Source organism: Aquarana catesbeiana, linkage group LG03 (assembly GCF_042186555.1).
Source record: "Aquarana catesbeiana isolate 2022-GZ linkage group LG03, ASM4218655v1, whole genome shotgun sequence".
Classification (NCBI taxonomy): domain Eukaryota; kingdom Metazoa; phylum Chordata; class Amphibia; order Anura; family Ranidae; genus Aquarana; species Aquarana catesbeiana.
This window is the reverse complement of record NC_133326.1, coordinates 426,515,929-426,534,106: the sequence shown is the minus strand read 5'-3', so window position 1 is coordinate 426,534,106 and position 18,178 is coordinate 426,515,929. Positions and strand designations below refer to the sequence as shown.

General features: G+C 45.3%; 1 protein-coding gene across 1 annotated transcript in view; it reads left to right on the top strand.

Annotated features, from left to right (window-relative positions):
• Positions 1-1,013: 1,013 nt before the first annotated feature.
• Positions 1,014-18,178, top strand: part of LOC141133973 (uncharacterized) — a 30,608-nt gene continuing 13,443 nt past the window's right edge. The window contains exon 1 of the mRNA XM_073623572.1: positions 1,014-1,595. The gene's annotated coding sequence lies outside the window, so the exon portion shown is untranslated. The remainder of the gene's footprint in view (positions 1,596-18,178) is intronic.

The window sequence follows — 18,178 nt, the reverse complement described above, 5'->3', positions numbered from 1 at the left end:
ACCTTTTGTTCCTATATCTTTGGGTTAGGTTATACTTTTGAAGGTTATTGGGGTTTTCATTCTCAGTTTGCTGGCAATTTTTTTTTTTTTTTTTTACCTTTTTGATGTTATGTTTTGTTTTTTTTGTTTTTTTGTTTTTTTTTTGGGTTGGTCTTTACTCCTTTATTCTGGTTTATTGATACTAGACTAATTGGATACTATACTTATCCTAAGAACATAGATTCCCCTCCCCCTCCCCGGGGCGAGTTTGACAATAGGTTATTGTCAGACTATCATTTATTGGGGCTAGAATATACAGTCCTATATTGTAACTACAGGGATGCCATTAGTACAGGCACTCTTTGTCCTGACTCTATGACATACTGTAAGGGTTAATTCCCTCATCCCCTATAGCTGATCACTAAGTTATGTCCATTCTACAATATGTCACCTAGAGGACATCTCTGTTTGGGGTCAGGTCACAGAGATAAGTAACCAAGGTCTGACTTGGCAGTACCTCTATGACATTCGTCATTTGTTGCCATAGCGGTCTATGCTGTAGTGTTGTTATAACAACACATGACGTGAACCAATGCTTAACATCTGGCAGATAGGAGGGGGAGTGGTCCGTTTGTCCGACCTGCCAGCGATTGGCCGGTTGGGCCTTGATTGCTGACGTAGGTGGCTTTGGTGTGTCCGTCCACCTCTCTCCATACAGAGGCTTGGAACGCATGCCTCATAGGAGGAAGTGGAGGAGTTTCTGGCGGCGCATTGGATGTCAGCACATATCTCCTCTCTCCTTCCCTCCGTGACCATGTTGACACGCCCCCAGTGATGACCGGGTGAAGCATCAGCGGAGCAGTGCGCCAGTTGTTGCTTCCCTTTCGGTCACATGGTTTAGGCTCCTGGAACGCAAGTCCCTTCTGCTAATGTGAGGCTTGGAACGCAAGCCGATCTGATATTGGAATATTTAGCTCTTTTATTAATGTTTACACTCGGTTTCACTTTGAAAGTGTTATATATCCATAACCTATTGTACTATGCATGCCTACATGTGACTGTCAGTGCACTAATCATACTAGGAGTCAATTTATGATGTTACATTATTCAACCTTGCACTTCCGGTTCCGCCATGATGGGGGCGGATCCGACAAATTTACAATGGTGTTTACAGTCTATATATATGGGCAGTGTGGAGAGGCTGTTTTATGCCCCAGTTGAAGGCTTTTTAGTCGAAACGCGTAGGGAGTTCAGCTTTCCACATTGCCAACTATTTTTTATCTTGTGATCACTTTTAATTTGTAAGGTTTTTTATTCAATAAATCCTTTTATTTTTTGACCTGCGCCATGTGGAGCCCCCTTTCTCCTTTTTCTCTTTTACGTTTTTGTCCTTGATTGGTCCCTTGGAACTTACCTGGAACCTGAGAACGTGTGAGAGGACGATTCACCCCCACCTTTGACTGTATTGGCTAACAGTAACCGCGGCTCTATGATTAACCTGGTCGATCGGAGATCGTGATCGAAGGGAGAACTCTTGGAGAAGACCATATGGGAGGCTACCTCCACAAGCCCTGATAGACGTACAGCTATAAGGCTGACACGTCCCACTCGTTCCGGTAAGAGTATTTCACCCTAGATGTTTTGTCGTGCTGTCCATGATCGATGTACTTTTCAAGTCTTTAGTCTACACCATGGGTCCAAGCACTTCAGCTGTTTGAGAAGACTTTCTGTATACACTGACTTTAGCCTTTGACTTCAGTTTGTGGAGCACAACACAGTGTTATTGGACATTTTTTATATTGTCTCTTTCTCATTGCTTTGTTTGGATATTTACAGGCACTTCACTAGTGTTTACTATTATTTAGTGTTATCTCACTATATATTGGGTTTGAGTTACCCGACTTATGTTAAGATTCACTCACTTTTTAGCGCTTATGTTTTTTATGTTAATTCTGGTACCAGTGTGGAAAACATGGTGTGAGCATATTGTAGGAGTTGATGGGGGGCACAGACTCAGGGACTCCTCGCATTTTGAAGTTTTTCCTCCTGGATCTATCTTCAAGGTCTGCGATTTTGTCTTTCATCCATGTTATGTCCTCACCCTGTGCTGTGTGGGCCTCTACCATCGTGTTGTATGAGGAGGTATATTCCGCCATCTTACTTTACACATGATCCACTATGGAATCTAATGCTTGCACTTCCCTCTGACACTGGTTGATCCCTCTGACCATATCAGCCTGCAGTGACAACCTCAGTGACAGTAGCATTTCTTTTAGTACTGTGTCAGAAATGGGTCTGTCTGCTGTGGGGAAGTCAGCTATGGGGTCCCCTCCCTGTGCACTCTGGGCTGGTGTGGTGTTTTACGGCCCACTTACCTCCATATTAGGATCAGTCTGCGGCTTTGCTGGGGATTCCCTCCTCGGTTTTGTTTTTGCTGGGCTCCGTGTGGTAGGACTGGAGGTGCCAGAGGAGGATTCGCTGTGCAGCCTGACTGTGGGGAGAGAGGAGGATGACATCCTGTGGCTGCCGTTTTCTCCGGAGCTGTGAGCAGGCCGCTGGTTCCTCGCGGCACCGCCGCCATTTTGTTGTAGCCCGCACTGGGCCGTGGCAAAAAATTCCAGTAATTTATGCGGCTGTTGAGGGACCTTTCGATGTCTAGTCATCCTCTCTGCAGTCAGGGGGTTCTAGCTGAGCGGATGACGGTGTTTGGGGCTGTGGATGGAGCCGGTGGACTTCCTGTGCTAGCATTGCTGTCTCATGATTCTGTCCTGTTGGCATAACACAACTCCTTCTTTTCTCCAGAACCCATCAGTATCAATCATCTGGAGGTTATCCAAAAATAATAATAATAATATAAAAATAATAATACATTTTATTTATAGTGCCCTTTTCATCAAAAGATCTCAAAGTGCTACAGGTTAAAAACAAAAAACATAACTCATAAACCATCAAAACATGATGGACTCTAAGGTGTAACACAGTGGATTCTGATAGGATAGCACCTAAATTGACTGAGGTATACACATAATGTTGAGTCCCTGCAATCTGGGATAAGAACAGAGCAAGTCATGTTTTGACAACCATGGAACTGAGTCATCCACCAATCTATATGACTCATAGTAAACCTGGATACTACCCCACCTGCCTGTTTTTGCAAAGTGGAAATGGCCCCACTGAGAATGAGGCAAGCACTTCCCTGGGGTCCTGGAACACCTCCTTTTGTCCATGGGTGCTGGACTGAGCAAGTGGGATTTCCTAAACCCTTCACCGACATGTAGCACCAGACATCCCAATGTGTTTCTGAGTGCCTTCAGACTCATTGTGTTTAGGGTACCCAGTGCCACACCACTGGCTCCTAAGACAATCTCCATTAAGCCTCTCTTTAACCTACGTATGGGAATAGTCTGAATACCCGGATTGAAATAAATCAACCTTCCAACACTTGATTCTTTATAAAGGCTGCACACCCCATCAAACTGGTAATCAGACAATGTTATCCTTCACCCATACAACATAAACTGCCTACACTAATCAGACATGAATGGCAGGGGCATAGTGCAGCACTGGGGCACTGGTCTTACTGGCATGAAGGACACAGACTACTAGTTAAGGAGTCAAGTCAGGAAGTCTAAGACAGGAAAGACACCTATGGGCACCAACTGCGGAGAATACAGCATGCCCACATGTATAACGAAGGTAAGGACCCTTGGAAGGGCCAAGGTGCAGAGTCTAAGGGACTGCTGCTACTAGGACAAACAACCAATAAAAAAAATAAGAATCCCTTGCAACACTGAGGCCCTGGGATCACTAGACAGTAGTGACAGGTGTGCATGGAAACACACAGATACTGGTGACAGATACACAACAGACAACTAGGAAAAAATAGCCACGTAAAAACAGACACACAGGAATCTCTAGGAACAGGTAGAGTTGCAGGGGGAAACTTTGAGGGAAGCAGACTTGAGATACACATGGGGACATGCAGATAGACTGCTATGAACATTAAAATACATTAGCCTGAGGCAATGAGCTAAGTTTGAAAAGACAGGACTGGCTGGGCGTGTAACTAATTGAATTAACAGCAGGGGGTTAAGCAGTCTTAAATACAAGTGTGGTGGGATCAAAGGTATCAGCAGGCCTTTACAAGTTAAAGCCATGGAACTACATGTCTAAGCATGGCTGCTGATCCTTAGGAATAGAGGAAACAGATCTGTAACAGATCTATGACATTGATCCAATTTAAACTCTGGACAATACCAAAACACTCTTAACAATAAATGCATTAACATTGCCAGAGATTCCTAGCACTTCTTAGCCTAATAAAGGTGTTAGAGCAGGGGTAGGCAATCTTTGAGAGATGGAGATATACCTGGACAACATTGAAGAGATCAAAGATCTGCAGCGCCCCCCTCACCCCCCCTTTTTTTTTTAAAGAAGTTCCCTAGCAAGCCCCCCAATTAAAAGTAAAGACAGCATAAAGAAGACATAGAAAAATCTACTAAAACTAATGTCACTTTAAAAATATATAAACTTAGCCTACCTTAAAAGATAGCTTCAGGGAGAAACTCTGCATTCACTTTCATTCACACTCTTTTTCATGCCTGGGGAGTTGGTCATCCCCACAAATCTGATGCCGGAGTTCATCATGAAAACAGAGGAGGGCTGGGTGTCAGGAGGGCATCAGGGGGGCTGGATGTCAGGATGGCTGGGTGTCAGAAGGGCATCATGGGGTGGGTGTCAGGAGGGCATTAGGGGGGCTGGATGTCAGAAGGATATCAGGGGGGTGGGTGTCAGGAGGACATCAGGGGAGCTGGATGTCAGGAGGACATCAGGGGGGTGGGTGTTAGGAGGGCATCAGGGGGGTGGGTGTCAGGAGGGCTGGGTTTCAGGAGGGCATTAGGGGGACTGGGTGTCAGGAGGACATCAGGGGGTGGGTGTCAGGAGGGCATCAGGGGGGTGGGTGTCAGGAGGGCATGAGGGGGTTGTGAGGAGGGCATCAAGGGGGTGGGTGTCAGGAGGGCATCGGGGGCTGGATGTTAGGAGGACATCAGGGGGGCTGGATGTCAGGAGGACATCAGGGGGGCTGGATGTCAGGAGGACATCAGGGGGGCTGGATGTCAGGAGGACATCAGGGGGGTGGGTGGCAGGAGGACTTTAGGGGGGCTGGAGTCAGGAGGGCTGGGTTTCAGGAGGGCATCAGGGGGACTGGGTGTCAGGAGGGCATCAGGGGGGTGGGTGTCAGGAGGGAATGGGGGGGTGGGTGTCAGGAGGGCATCAAGGGACGGGTGTCAGGAGCGCATCGGGGGTGTCATGAGAGCTGGATGTCAGGAGGGCATCGGGGGTGGGTGTCAGGAGGGCATCAGGGGGGTGTGTCAGGAGGGCATCAGGGGGGGTGGAGTCAGGAGGGCCACAGGGGGGGTGGGTGTCATGAGGTGTTCATCACATGCAACCCAGGTGTGGTTCAATTGCTGTTTTGCCGAACACGAGAGTGGGAGGCTATACAATCTGGTGAGTTCGCTCTTCAGAGGGAGTGATGTCACTATCACGGTGGTGTGGTGGAAGAGTAGAAGATTTATCACGCAAGAAGATTGAAAAACAACTGTTGAACTTGATCATTCAATTCTTGTAATTTATTATCTACAGTGACACTTTTCACTGGGTGTTGAAAATTTTTTTTCATGATAAGATTAATTTTTTCATGATACTAATATTTTTATGTATAATTAGAGGGTCATAGGCATCATGCTGCTCTGACTCATTATTTTACACAATTTACAATAGCGCCACTATCTCTATCTGTACACATGTGAGAGGTATAGTTTTGGGATTCTGATCAATTTACGTTTTTATTTAAGTGGCAGCTTTTTTCACTGTACATTATGTATGTACACACATTTTGTATTCATTTACACATCTTTTATATAGCTTTGCACTTTTCTTTGGCGCAGCGGAGTAAGGGGGATTCAGGGGCGGCTTATTTGTATTTCTCTTGCTACAAACCATAGAATACAAATACACCAAACGTATGTAAATATAGGCACAAATGTGCCTTTTGTGCAGGAACACATTCAGTTTCAAAATGTTTTAAGAAAATGTCTGCAACCCATCAACAACCAGGGAATTTTTCAAAAAGCATTCACGCCGGTGAAGCTTCAAAATATGCTCCCATGGTTCAGAACATTTCCAGACAGGTTGACAGCCAACCTTCTAATTGAAGGCTTTTAATAGGGGATCTCATTACCCGCATTTTCAGGAACAGGATGTACTTTGGTAAAAAAATTATAATCAGTAGAATATTTTTGTGATATCGTTTCAGAAAAAATTTCAAAAGAAATTAAGGAAGGGAGATTTGAAGGTCCTTTTTAGCTTTCCTCCATTTGAGAATTTTAGAATTTACCCTTTAGGCATTGTACCTAAGAAAGAAAAAAATTCTTTCAGATTAATTCATCATTTGTCATTTCCAAAAGGTCAATCGCTTAATGTTCAGATTTCAGAGGATATGGCGTCAGTAACTTATACTACTTTTGATTACGCCATTAAAAAGGTTAGATGTTTAGGGAAGGGTGCTCTTTTATCATAGGCAGATATTAAATCGGCTTTTCGCCTCTTACCTATAAACCCGTCATCCTTTAATTTGTTTTCTTTTTTAACGGTAGTTTTTATTTTGATAAGTGTTTACCTATGAGTTGTTCTCTACCTTGCTTTTACTTTGTGTAATTTTCTACTTTTGTAGATTGGGTAGTTAGTATAGAATCTGGTTCAAAATTCATAATTCATTATTTAGATGATTTTCTTTTTCTAGGGCCTTCTGATTGTTCAATTTTACCAGATACTTTCTTTAAAATTTGTTATCATTTTGGTATTCCTCTGGCTTTCGAAAAGACGGCATGGCCTTCTACTTGTCTGCAATTTTTAGGTATCACTATTGATACAAATCTAATGGAGTTTCGTTTGCCAGAAGAAAAGGTACACAAACTCAGGGCTCTGCTATTAATTATAATCCGTAAAAAGAAAGGTTTGTTTAAAAGAAATGCAGTCCCTTTGGGTCTGTTAGCTTTCGCATCTAGGATTATTCCAATTGGGAAAGTGTTTTCTAGAAGATTATATGTAGCAATTTCAGGTTTTCAATCCCCATTTTCTAATATTAGAATTACACATGACATGAGGGAAGATTTAATGGCTTCAATCCTTACTCATTTTAATGGTAGAGCAATGTGGCAGGAGGAATTTATTTTATATAAGGATTTTCTTCTGTTCACCGACTCCGCTGGATCATTTGGCTTTGCTGCAATTTGGCATTCCCATTGGTGCACGGAACGATGGAGTCTTGAATGGCATAAGAAGGGTTATTTAAAAAACATTGTTCTACTTGAACTATTCCCAATTATTGTGGCATTGGAAATCTGGGGTCAGTATTTTATGAATAAGAAGATTTTAGTCAGGGCTGACAATAAGGGTGTGATGATATCAATAAGTCAACTAAACTCCAGCACGGGATGGAACTGTGGGAATTTTGTGTTAGAACAGTGCCACGTCCTAAATGACAATCTAATTAACACAAGAACAACAAAAATTAACTTTGTAGGTACCAATTATAAAACATACATAAATGTATTTATTATTAAACATATAGTGCAAAAATCAATTTTAAAAATATTGCAGTAAAAATGCACGCAGCTAGCTAGACCTCTCTAATGTGAGTTGAATACAATAAATGCATAACATTGGGGGAGATGGAATCCTGCAGTAAATTGGAATATAGAAGAACGAAATAAGCTCTACATGTTTCGCAATTTGATTGCTTCTTCTGGAGCTATAAAGTATTCTACAAAAGAGAGATAAAATTACAAGCAATCAGTAACAATAGACAGACAAAAGTTTATTTTAAATGTCTCCAGTGGTTTGCAGGGAGTGTCAGGAGGTGATCAGAGTTAGCTCCCAAAATCAGCGTACATGCAGTGACACAAAGTATGCATGGGGGCGTGCCTGGTATAGGACATACAAAAATATAAAAGTTGGTACTGGTGGTAAGGGGGACCACCAGTTAAAATACAGAAAATAGTTCTATCAACAAATAGGGGAGACAGAGGGGTAACTCCAAGCAGGAGGGCAAAGGGGAGTATAAAAAATATAACCACTCACACAGGCATTAAGCCTACCTTGGATCAATTGATGGTAACCTGGATAAATAAACAAACAACCCTACAGGGTATAGGCCTGAAAAAATGATAAGACTGAGTCAACAACGTTGCCTATAATATAAATATAATATAAATGTAAAAATATATGTAAAAACAGCCATAATGACAAAATAGTGGTAGTGAAATGGGGGGGGGGGGGTATTTTAAATAACCAAAAAAAGAGAAGAGAGGCACACAAAAAACACCTCACCTTATACTCTTAGTAAGAATGAAGAAGGGGAGGCCTGATATAACAAGCAGAGGGCAAGCTGTAGTAGTGTAGTGGGATGCCCTTTTGTCCAGATTTTGGTGCAGGTCCCTTTAACTCAACTCCCCACAATCCTCTGAGCTCCTGGACACGCCCAGGGGATATAAAAGTCAGCTCCACCCAGCTTCCTGTGCTCAGAGAGATCCTGCCTGATGGGACAGCAGTGACTGGGCAAGTGAGCTGTTAAGTCTGGTGTGCGGGCCACCAGCAGTAAGCACAAGAGCTTGCAGTATCTTTCCAAGCCCCAGTCACTGGAGAGGACTCTGTTACAGTCCATTGGTGGAAGCTGTCCATGAAGTGAGTTGGCCCTATCTCCCGCCACCAGAACCCCCTGACCAAAGCAAGTAGAAAGCAGTGCCAGCGTGAAGTTTGTGTCAGCAGGAGGTCCACTCAGTTCACAGTCTGTGGAACGAACGATTACTATTTTGGGACACGTGAGATTCTTAAGTTTTCATTTCTATCTGTAGATTGGACTCTGAACACTCTGCTGCCACCTTGTGGACATTAGTTGAACGGCAGTGTAATAGTTATAGCCTCTTCCTTTACGGTTCATATTAATACTGTATACCCAGTTACGCACGATTTCTGGTACAATTTATGTTGAAGTTCATTGTTAAGTAAAGTAGAGATTGCACATCACCACTGGTCTGATTATTTGGCTGTGACCGTTACACTACACTTGGCGTCACGAACAGGAAACAGCCATGTCAGACAGTGATGAGGAGAACAGCACAAGGGCAGAGCCAGTCCGCAGTGGCACTGAGGGAGTTAAACAGTCTGCCATAGCTTCTCTACTGCTGGCAGGATTGCTACCACAACAGCTGCCTAAGTACACAGGACCGGATCAGGACTTAGATGATTGGATTAGGAGGTTGCGGGGCTTAATCCGGTCATATGGGGTCCCACCTGCGCAGCAGGCAGACCTGGCCATTAATGCCCTTGAAGGGGAAGCAAGGAAGTTGATCCTACACCTTCCAGCAGAGGACCAGGACTCCCTAGACAAGATAATCAGCTGCTTGGAGGCAGTGTACACCCAGACGGTTTCATTAAGGGATCTTAGAGCTCGCTTTATCAGTAGAAGGCAGAGAGTGGGAGAATCCATTCCGCAGTATTCCCTGGAACTGCAGGATATAGCAGCCGAGATCCGCTGCAAGGAGAGGAGGCGAGCAGGACGTGCTGGCTGGAGTGATACAGATGGGTGGCTGAAGGATCAGTTTGTGGATGGCCTTCTGTCTGACAAAGTCAGGGAAAAGTTACAAGAGAAGGACAGAAGTAACCCAAACTTAAAATTCCACAAAATTCTGGAAGCAGCTATCCTATATTCGGAACCCAGACGTGCCATCACGGATGTCCTCATGGCCAGCACAGGTGATAAACCATGTAAACCGCCACAAACTGGACACACAGCTCCGTGGGAGGTGGCCATCCACAAGCTGACAGAAGGAATGGCCCAGCTCCAGACAGAACTTGCCACGCTGAGACATGAGCGAGACAATCCAAGTGGGCCAAGGGAACACACCCCTTCATGGAGAAACCGATCACTGCCCCACAGACGACCAAGATGGGAGAGGTCACCCTCTCCATGTTGGGGCTGTCGACAAAAGGGACATTGCTTGAGGGACTGTCCTAATCGAATACCAAGGGAGCCATTAAACTCAGAGCGCCCCGCCGCTAGGAGTCAAGCAGTAGGGCGGCCCAGTAAAACGACTCCCCCGTCACACACGGAGGGCATGGGGGTCGATTGCCCTGTGGTACACGGGTACTTTGATGGCCAAGAGGTCGAATGTCTTTTCGACACTGGGTCCCAAGTCACCATTCTACCAGAACCCTTGTTCCAGCGATACTTCCCAAAGAAGAAAATGAGTCAGGATATCCCCTGGATCTCACTGACAGCTGCCAACGAACTTCCTATAGCAGTGCTCGGGATTACCTGGATGAAAGTAGAACTGTGGGGACAGGACCTTGGCCAAAAAGGTGTTGTGGTTACACGAGCATCCGGAAAAGGTCGACCGCGGGTGATATTGGGCATGAATATCATCCAGGGGCTGAGGCCTGAGCTGTTAAAACGGTGTCCTACACACCTGGGACCACCTAAAGAAGTTAGAAAGCTGCTCCTTACCTTGGCAGCACTAAAGGGCTCTGACACAAGTATTGCAAACATTAATGAAAAGGCTGGTGTCGTGAGGGTTCCTTTTGGGACAGAGATTGTAATTCCTCCCTGCAAAGAACTTGTACTTACCATGAATGTTGGATCATGCCATAGACTGCAGGGCGTCCCAGTGCTAGTGGAACCCTTACCCTCAGATATGGCCTCGTTTTTTGCTAGAATTTTCACAGTAGTTCGTCAAGGCACCGTGCTAGTTAGGATGCGGAACAGTAAGACGATCCCACTTCACTTGCCCCCAGGGACACCAGTGGCGGAACTGGCCCTGATTTCAGGTGTGATTTCTCCCAAAGTGGACCACATAGAGCTCCAGAAATTTCACGGACGACGTTATGTAGCTAAAGTGAATGTTGCCAAATGTTCAGCTGGAGCAGACCCAGCATGGGTAGGAGAATGGATACTTCCACTTCTACAGCTGTCCACTGAGGAACTCACACCCACCCAGTAAGGCAACTGGTGGATAAGTGGTCAGAGGCGTTTTCCCAGGGGGATTTTGACCTGGGCTGTAGCAATGGAATTGAACATGAGATCTCAACAGGAGGAAATCCACCCATCCGGGATCGCTACAGAAGCATACTCCCTCACCTTTATCAGGAAGTCAAGCAGATGTTGGAACAGATGATGCAACAAGGCATAATTGAAGACAGCAAGAGCCCATGGGCAGCTCCTGTTGTATTAGTGCGGAAAAAGGATGGCACCCTCCGCTTCTGTGTAGATTGAATGCTGTCACTACAAGAGACGCCTATCCCCTGCCGCGGATTGATGAGTCCCTAACAGCTCTAGGGAAAGCCAAGTTCTTTTCCACGCTTGATCTCGCCAGTGGGTATTGGCAGATCCCTGTGGCCAAAGCCAATCGACCAAAAACTGCTTTCATCACCCCTATGGGACTATGGCAGTTCAAGAGAATGCCTTTTGGACTGAACAATGCACCTGCTACCTTCCAGAGGACAATGGAGCATTTGTCTTGGGGATATGAACCTGGATAGCATCTTGATTTATCTTGATGATATTGTGGTGTTCTCTGCCACCTTCGAGGAGCACCTCGCCCACCTCGATGCTGTTCTAGCCCGGCTACATCAGTATGGGCTGAAGCTTAAGCCAAAAAAAGCCACCTGTTCAAAAGTGAGATTGAATATTTGGGACATGTCATTTCAAAACAGGGTGTGCTCCCCAACCCAGAGAAAATCAAGGTAATACAAGAATGGAAGGCACCATCAACCGTGACTGAGGTTAGAGCCTTCCTAGGGTTATCGGGGCACTATCGACGCTTCATCAAGCACTACGCCCATCATGCTGCTCCAATCCAGAAGTTACTACATGGAGTAGACCAGAAAGGAGGTCACAAGAGGGTAGAATGGGGACTGGAACAGCAAGAGGCATTTGACGTCTTAAAGCAACGGTTGGTGTCAGCCCCTCTATTGGCCTTTGCTGATTTCTCCCTTCCCTTTCGGTTACAAACTGATGCAAGTAACCAGGGCCTGGGGGCCGTGCTCTCACAAATGCAAGATGGTAAGGAATGGGTTATTGCTTATGCCAGCTGCAGCCTTCATCCAACCGAGAGAAACCCTGCAAACTACAGCTCCTTCAAGTTGGAACTGTTAGCGCTGGTGTGGGCCGTCACAGAACGTTTCACCGAGTATCTCACAGGGTCTAAGTTCAAAGTCTGGACAGACAATAACCCCTTAGTACATCTCCAGACATCCAAACTTGGCACTCTGGAACAAAGATGGGCAGTACGTCTGGCAAAGTTTGACTTTTCCCTGCATTACCACCCAGGAAAGGGGAACCACATGGCTGATGCCCTATCACGGTACCCTTCAGCCCAACCACAGCGAGATGCGGATGAAGAGGCCAAAGACGAAGAAATCCCACCCTTAATGGGGGCTAGACCTAAGAGTAGACCACGGGTGGACCTCATCCAGGTATTGGAAGATTGTAACTGGGCAGAAACGCATGACTCTTCGGTAACTTGGCAGGTCGTACTGTCCCGGGCCAGAGCTCGACCAGTGGCAGAAAGGATCCATGTGGAAGGAGGACATTGGGGTGAAAACAAGACATTTGCCTGGTTCAAAAGGCAAGCCATGTGTGTGGGGCTGTTCCAGTTTATTGATCAGATATGTCGGCAATGTGCGGTATGCTCCGTGACCAAGGGGGCTGAGGTCCAGGTGCCTCCCATGACTTTGAACACGTCTGCCCCATTGGAAGTATTGACAGTTGACTTCCTTACCCTCGACATGTCGGAAGATGGACATTGCCATGTCCTTGTCATGGTGGACCACTTTATCAAGTTTGCAGTAGCTGTACCAACTCGTGACCAGACTGCAAAGACTGCAGCTCAAGCAGTGTGGAAGCACTTCTGTCTCCCTTATATTATGGTTGCCCTCAGAAGATACATTCAGATCAAGGGCTCTGCTTTGAAAGTGAGTTCTTCCAGGAGTGGTGTCACTCCTTAGGTGTCAAGAAGACGCATACGACCCCATATCACCCACAGGGTAATGGCGCCTGCGAGAGGTTTAATCATACCCTGATACAAGTGTTGAGAGGGCTGGCCCGTGAGAAACGAACCAGATGGACCCATTACTTGGCCGAAGTGGTTTGGAAGTATAATCATACTGTGCACCCAGCAACAGCTCGGTCTCCTTACCACGTGATGTTTGGCCGTACTCTTGGGGGACCCACAGATCTATGGGGTGTTGTCCCCACTGAAGATCTGGAGTATACTCCAGCAACCTGGATTCGAGAGTGGAGGCAACGCCTGTCAGAAGTCCAACAGTTTGTAAAGGAGCGAACTTGGGTGGAACAAGAAGAGTCAGGAACGGAGGTCTATGACCTGAAGCCAGGAGACAGGGTCTTGATCAGGCGCAAAGGTGCACATCAGCAGGGCAAGCTACAAACTCCATGGGAGGAAGTGCCAGCCACCAGAACCCTCTGACCAAAGCAAGTAGAAAGCAGTGCCAGCGTGAAGTTTGTGTCAGCAGGAGGTCCGCTCAGCTCACAGTCTGTGGAACGAATGATTACTATTTTGGGACACGTGAGATTCTTAAGTTTTCATTTCTATCTGTAGATTGGACTCAGAACACGCTGCTGCCACCTTGTGAACATTAGTTGATAGGCAGTGTAATAGTTATATCCTCTTCCTTTACGGTTCATATTAATGTTCTGTACTGTATACCCAGTTTTGCATGATTTCCGGTACAATTTATGTTGAAGTTCACTGTTAAGTAAAGTTGAGATTGCACATCACCACTGGTCTGATTATTTGGCTGTGACCGGTACACTAGAGTATCAACGAAATTAATAGCAAAAGAGACCAGGGTATATTGGAGACTGCTAGTCAGACAGCACATGCAGGCAGTAATTACATCCAGGCTGTCTACAAAGGGAAGAGAACACAGAGCTAGGATAAATATTATGAATCTCCCACAAATAAAGAATATACAACAGCAGAGTTTAAACAAATGAGTAGATAAATACCTTTGCTGGATAGATGGTGAGGGTCCAGGAACGGACCTCCGCCATAGAGGGTAGTAATGGTATAGGGCTGAAAGTCAGCCCTATATACACGCCCCAGTCAGGTATGCGGAATCACCACAACACCTGACTCGGCCGGGGAGAGCTGCATGCACACCCCCGCTGCGGCCACGCCTGCGCAGTGTGAAGGAATAACCGCGCCAGGCATCACCGCGTGAGAGGAGCGCAGTCCTCAAGTAGCAGGGCTGTGGGCTCCCCCAGTGGCCATTTCTAAGAATGACAGTGGAGGAATGAAATGGACAATGAGACATAGTATAAAAGGAAAAGAAAGGAAGGGAGAAAGAAAAAAAAATAAAAGAAAGGAGAGAAAAAAAGAAAGGGAGAGGGAAAGAAGTAATGGTGGAACAAAAAAATAAAAAAAGAACAGGCACAGTATAGGGTCATGATGGAAAAAAGAAGAAAGGGGGGGGGGGACCGAGGAACAGTCCTGGATACAAAATTTGCATAAAGCAGTCCACTAGGACTGAAATGCGGCTACCCGGCTGCACGTATGGTTCTGTAACAACAGCACGCTAAAGGAGCCACAAAGATGGTGTCCAGACAGTCTCCACTGCAGGCTCCAGAGACAAAGAGCCAGAATCGGGGATAATTGAAACATATGAAATCTAGGGAAGGAGAAAAAGAAAATATATGATTAGATATACACGTCAAACTGTGATAAAGTATTAACCATGTATTTTGGTAATTCTGCAAAGGACAGTAAGGAGTTGATGGCAAGGAAACAAAAGACATATCTTCAGAGGGTACCCTTCAGGAGGTTGAAGGAGAGAAGCAAGACCACATTAGCATGAGGCAAATAAGGATATATCGCAACAAGTTAGTATAATAGGACGTCAAAGAGTAGCCAAACAAATGGTGGGTTAGAGAAATGACTTGTAGGTCTGTACTTCATTAATACCTGGCCATCGTGTGGCGTTTAAGCGTTTAATCCATTTTCTCTCATGCTGTAGTATTCTCCTGTTCCAATTACCTCCCCTGGGGTCCTGTAGGACCACTGCCAAGACAATAAAGAAAGCAACTGAGGTGTTGAACTTATGACAAAGATCAAGATGCCTACTAATGGGGCTGAGCATCCTACCATTGGCAGATGAACAAATGTGGTCCTTAATTCTCTGTCGTAACTGGCGTATTGTTTTTCCGACATAAAATATCCCACATATACAGGTCATTAAATAGATTACCCCCTGGGTGCCACAGTCAGCCCGAAAGTGTGGATAGAAAAGTTCCCCATTAGGTAGTTTGAATCTCCAACCTGGGGAAATCCAGGGACATATAGCACAGTGTCCACATTTAAAAATTCCTGGTTCACTGATCATAGGTCCTTGAGGAGGGACATAGTGGCTTTGGGTAAGTTTATCCCGAAGGGAGATTGCCCTTTTAAAGACAATCTCAGGACGGTCAGTGACATATTTGCTGAGGATGGGGTCCTCATGTAGGATGTGTCAGTGTTTATCCAACACATTACGTAACTGATATTGTTTGGAAGAATATTGCGTAATGAATTTCAGAGTGGCATGGTCATCTGACTTGGTTTTATGTTGGTAAAGTAAGGTATTTCTGGGTTGTTTAAAAGCTTTATTGAAAGATTTACGCAAAAGTGATTTAGAGTATCCCCGTCGAAGGAGCCGATCCCTAAGATGGTCCGCATGATGTCTAAATTCGTTATCATTGGTACAATTCCTTCTTAAGCGGATATACTGAGCGTAGGGGATGCTCCAGATAAGTGTCAATGGGTGGGTGCTGGAAGCGTTCAAAATCGCGTTCCCAGCTGATTCTTTACGGTAAAGTGTAGTAGCAAGACAGTTATCTCGATCTTTCAAAATTGAGAGATCGAGAAATGGAATCTGGTACAGGTCACTCTTCGCTGTGAATTTCAAATTGTAGGTATTTTTATTGAGGAGGTCAACAAAGGTGTCTAAGGTTTGCTGTGAGCCCACCCAGATAACAAATATGTCATCAATATATCTGAGCCACATCAGTACATGACTGGTGTGGTTGTTAATTACCTCATTGGAGAAGATGTCCCACTCCCACCCCCCCAGGTATAGGTTGGCATAGGCCGGGGCACAACACGTGCCCATGGCCATGCCCTGCACCTGGAGGTAGTGGGAGCCGTTGAAAGTGAACCAGTTGTGTGACAAGATGAAAGAAAGTCATTTTAGGAGGAATTCACTGAAGGGCCAACAGTGGTGGTCCTCTTCTCTGAGGAAGGTGCGAACCATCCTGCTCATGAGGGATGCTTGACTACATCCGAAGTCAGGAGCAGGGCATCGGGAGGGACTGCAACCCCCTCAATAAGTTTGAGAAGATCTAACGTGTCTTGGACATAGGAGGGCAATCAGATGACATGTGGGGTCAGGAAAAAATAAATAAGTCTACTGGCATTCTCAGTCAATGAGCCAATGCCAGAGACAATAGGGTGGCCTGGAGGAGCATGTAGACTCTTATGAGTTTTCGGTAGTGAATAAAATGTGGGAGTTCGCGGGAACTTAGTGTCGAGGTATGCATGGGTATCCTGGCCAATCAAACCCACATGGTAGGCATTTCCTATTATGGATTTGTATTTTATGATGAATCCCTGAGTAGAACTGGCCGAAATCCGGCGATACCAAGAGTGATTGCTGAGGATATCCATGCACATCCCGACGTATTGATCATGGGTCATCAATACCACATTTCCTCCCTTATCCACCTGCTTGATGACTAGATCAGGATGATTACGTAGTTTGGAAATAGATTGAAGTTGATCAGAAGATACATTTTTTGGCATAGGGTCTACTGTGAGGTGTCTCAATTCCCCAGTTGTGGCCGTCATAAAGGCCCATATTTGGGGGTTTGTCGTCAGGTCAGGGAATTTCCTGGATTTAGGTTTGAATTTGGTAGCAGGTCTAGGTTTGACAGCTGGTGAGGGGCTATTGGTAATAGTATTGTGTGTTGGAGGGTCTACGGTTTCGTTCTCCTCCAATAGGAGGATAAGGTCTCTGAAGGCCCGGAACTCCTCCATAGTGAAATGTTTGATACTTTTGGATAGGTCTCTATCTTGTTTAGAACGAATTTGATCATGATCGAACAGAAATTTAAGTAAACTTTCTACAAAAAAGGTAGACATCTTTAATGGAGTCGTATTTATCCAGCTGGAAAGTAGAACAAAAACTGAGACCATATCTAAGAACGTCCAGGTCAGTTTGAGAAAAAATATAAGTAGTGAGGTTGATAACATTGAGTTCTATGTGTGAAGGGTCATTGTGGGGGTCATGGGAAAATTTGAGGGTGATGGCCCCATGGACACTAGGTGTTGATCAAGTGTGCTGTGTTTTGTGGTAATCGACAAAGATGCCGTGGAATGAGGTGTAGGCAATATCGCATTAGTTGTAGAGCGTGTAGGAAGAGTGTCTGTATCCAAGTTGGCCCCCATTGTTGGGGATTGGATTAACCCCAGATGGGTTGTGTAACAAATTAAGTGCCTGTGTTGCTAAGGTTCCTAAGTGTGTGGTTGTGTGAAAATTCGAACCCGATCGGGTCTGTTCAGAATGTGCTCTCAAGGCATGCGAGTTGTGTCTGGTAGCTTCTTTAGGGCGTTTTTTGGGTTGAGGAGTGAATGGTTGACCATCATTTAAGTCCTCTTCGTCGTGCTCCTAGGTTAGGATTGAATCGTGTGTTAATAGAGTGGGAAGGAGTGGGGTGAATGGATGAGGAAGAGAGGGAGAAATCCAATTCGGTATCCTCTTCCCTGGAAGAATGGCCAGGGCCATAATTAGTAGATTTGGTACTTTGTCTAGATCTTTTATTTTGTGGGGTTGAGTGCCAGCGATAGGCATAGCCCTCCAAGAAGGCCATCTTGTCTTGGTACAATTTAGGTTGTTTTTTCGAGATAATATCTTTGTTCAGTCTATTTAGATATTCCTTGAGTCCCTGCCATTTTTTATCGAATTGTGCATGATTTTTAACAGATTCTTGTTGTGCTTGAAGGGAGACAAGTTCCTGGTCTAGGGAGAGGAGATCCGCTTTGTATTGTGTAACTAAGAGTTTAATCAATTCAGTACTACATTTGGTTCT